The 3,272-nt window shown below is 43.9% G+C and overlaps 1 pseudogene; it reads right to left on the bottom strand.

The window, feature by feature from the left end:
- Positions 1–209: 209 nt before the first annotated feature.
- LOC122732072 lies at positions 210–1,686 on the bottom strand (annotated as a pseudogene).
- Positions 1,687–3,272: the final 1,586 nt, after the last annotated feature.

Raw genomic sequence — 3,272 nt, 5'->3', positions numbered from 1 at the left:
CCAAAGACCTATGATGCACATCAAAGACTCAGTGCTGATGGAACCACATTTGATTAGTGGTAAGGACATGATTGTGGAGAGATGGGCTGAACATTTCCAGAGTCGTCGTCTTCTTCTTCTTCTTCTTCTTCTTCTTCTTCTTCTTCTTCTTCTTCTTCTTCTAAGCAGGCATAGTTCAGTTTATTCAGTGTTTATTAAAAAAAAAAATCTTATGTGGTTGCCACAGCAGCTGCCTGGGTCCTCTGGACAGAAACCCGAGTGTGAGTCTTCACAAGATGGTCGGTGAATTCCTGATAGGGAGACTTAGTAAACACAGTCTCCTTCCACAGGTCTGGGGTTAGGTAGCTGTATGTTTTGGAGATGGCATCAAAGGTAGCTTTAGCAAAGTTGCCCAGAGTGGCAGTATAGCCCCTTACAGAAGTGTAGCCGTCAGTCATCAATTCCAGCCATCATCAGGAGCTTCTTAGGCACAGGAGCTGAGACAATGGCAGTACCTCGAGAGGCGGGGATCAGGTGGACCAAAACAGATCCACAGCGCCCAGTGACCTTTGCAAGGTACTGTGTGAGGCTTGCCAATCTTATTCCCCCAGTAGCCACATCTCGCAGGAACGATGGACAGCTTGGCCAGAATGATAGCACCACGAATAGCTGTGGCTACTTCCTTGGAGCACTTGACACCCAAGCCAACACGGCCATGGTAGTAGCCAATGGCCACAAAAGCCTTGAACCTGGTACATTGTCCAGCTCTAGTTTGTTTCTGAACAGGCATGATCTTCAGAACTTCATCCTTCAATGAAGACCCCAGGAAATCTTTTTTTTTTTTTTTTGGTAAGGCAATTGGGGTTAAGTGACTTGCCCAGGGTCACACAGCTAGTAAGTGTTAAGTGTCTGAGGCCGAATTTGAACTCAGGTACTCCTGAATCCAGTGCCGGTGCTTTATCCACTGCGCCACCTAGCTGCCCCAGGAAGAAATCTTTGATCTCAGAATCCTTAATAGGAAGTGTGTAATTTAAGATTCTAAATGTGGATTCTAATCTGTTCCTCCAGTTTTGGGGGAAACTGACTAAAATCACTGATAAAACAAGTTTAGGTTTTTTAAAGGTTTATTGAAAAATAGAAAGAAAAAGATTGAGAACAGAATTCCAACAGCCTGGCATTCCTATCTTTCCTCAAATTTCCTGTGAAGTCCTCTGCCACCACCACCACCATCAAGTCAGGAACCCAAAAAGGGAGAGCGCTCTCTGCGCAGACCCTCTTTCCTCCTTCCTGTCTCCTCCCAGAAAATAGGAGGCTCCTCAAGTTGATTGGCTGGTAGCCTTGATAGACAGCACCCATGAGCAAACGTCACTTCCTGACACCAAGGAAAAGCCACATGGCCTTGCCCTCTGAGGCATTTTCCTCATGGTGGAGCTTTCCTATAGTAAGTCTCCAGTAGGTGGCATCATTCCAATTATTACAGAAGGGAGAAAAGATAGAACCCCTCCAAAGACTTGATCTTCATGTCCTTGACTAGGCAGCCCAGCTTGGTGACAGGAATCAACTTCTTATCCTCAGCCTTTCCTCCTCAGGCCCCAGCCTTGACCGCAGCCCCCACTGCTGAAGCCACTGCAGAAGTCCCCTTGGCCTCCAATTCTGGGTTCCCCGGAGGCCTCCAGCTCCTCTTGCAGCACCAGTGTTGTCCACCATTTGGTGTTTGTTAGAAGTAGAAGCCATAGTGTTCTTAACAGACCATCATCAATCTATGCTGAAGCCATTATACTTCAGGTTGAAGTCAGTTTCTCTCTAGTCAAAATGCCAACTCAAGAAGAGGTTTTGAATGCCATTTGGCACATTTCATGTGGCAAAGTACCTGGTACTGATTCTGTTCCAGCTGAGATTTCCAAGGCAGCGGGTCCCCTTGCTCACATAAAAGCTCCCTAAAATTTTCTGGGTTATATGGCAAGAAAAGTGCATTCCCCAGGAGGTCAAGTATGCTTCTGTTGTTCATCTCTATAAAGGAAAAGGAAATTGGCTGTCCTGTGACAACTGAGGGTGTGTGTGGGGGTGGGGGATGGTGGTCTTTCAGTCATTGCTGATAAGATTCTTGCCAGAGTCCATAAAAGACTGATTCTTTACTTGGAAGATGTCATCTACCTGAGAACCAGTGTGGCTTCTGAAAGGGCTGAGAAATGGCCAATATGGTGTTTGCTGCCTGACAATTCCAGGAGAAATTCCAGGAGAACAGAGGTCTGTACACAACATTTGTTGATCTAACCAAGCCTTTTAATACTGTTATGAGGGCTTGTGGAAAATTATGACAAAGCTTGTTTGTCCAGAAAAGTCCATCAGTATTGTACTTCAATTTCATGCCTTCATAGGTTCTGGATAATGGACAATGCTCTTGCACTTTTCTAATCACCAGTGGAGTGAAGCTGGGCTGTATGCTTGCTCTCATGCTTTTTAGCATGATGTTTTCAGTGATGTTGTTGGACACTTTCAATGAGGACTAAAATGGCATCAATGCCAGTTATTGAAATGATGGTAAATTATTGAACTTGAAAATGCTACAAGTCACTATTAAAGTAGAGAGAGGGTTAGTGCATGTTTGGTTTTTGTTGTTGTTATTGTTGTTATTGTTGTTTTTGTTTTTTGCAGATGATTGTTTAGCTTCTGAGGCTGAGATGCAACAAAGTATGCATTGATTTTCTGCTGCTTGTGCCAATTTTGGCCTAACAATTGACATTAAGAAAACAGAGATTTTCCACCAGCCAGCACCACAGCATTCACATTGGTTCCAGCAAATGGAGCAAATTTGAATGCTGTGGCTAACTTCACTTACCTGGGCAATATATTTTGAATGGATGTTCACATAGATGATGAGGTTGACATACGTATACTTGATATAGCTCAGTGTTTGGGAGGCTCTGAAGGAGCAGTCAGAGGGGAGAGAAAACCAAATTGAAGGTTTACAGAGCTGTTGTGCTGTGACCTCATTATTGTGTGCCTGCGAAACCTAGCTAGTCTACTGGTGCCATGCCAGGAAATGGAAATGCTTCCATTTGAATTGTTTTGGGAAGAATCTGAAGATCAGCTGGCAAGATAAGGTACCAGATACCTGAAGTCACTTCTTCAGTTGAACTACCAAGCATTCAAACCCTTCTGTGGAGAACACAACTCTGATGGACTGACCATGTTGTTCAAATGCCAAATATATGTTTGCCTAAAAGACTATTTAAAAAAATAATAAACATTTTTATTTAAAGTTTCCAGTTCCAGATTCTGTCCCTCTTTCC

The sequence above is a fragment of the Dromiciops gliroides genome, chromosome 6 (genome assembly GCF_019393635.1).
Source record: "Dromiciops gliroides isolate mDroGli1 chromosome 6, mDroGli1.pri, whole genome shotgun sequence".
In the NCBI taxonomy this organism is placed as follows: domain Eukaryota; kingdom Metazoa; phylum Chordata; class Mammalia; order Microbiotheria; family Microbiotheriidae; genus Dromiciops; species Dromiciops gliroides.
Note: the sequence above shows the minus strand (reverse complement) of the source record. Positions and strands in the feature narration are given on the sequence as shown.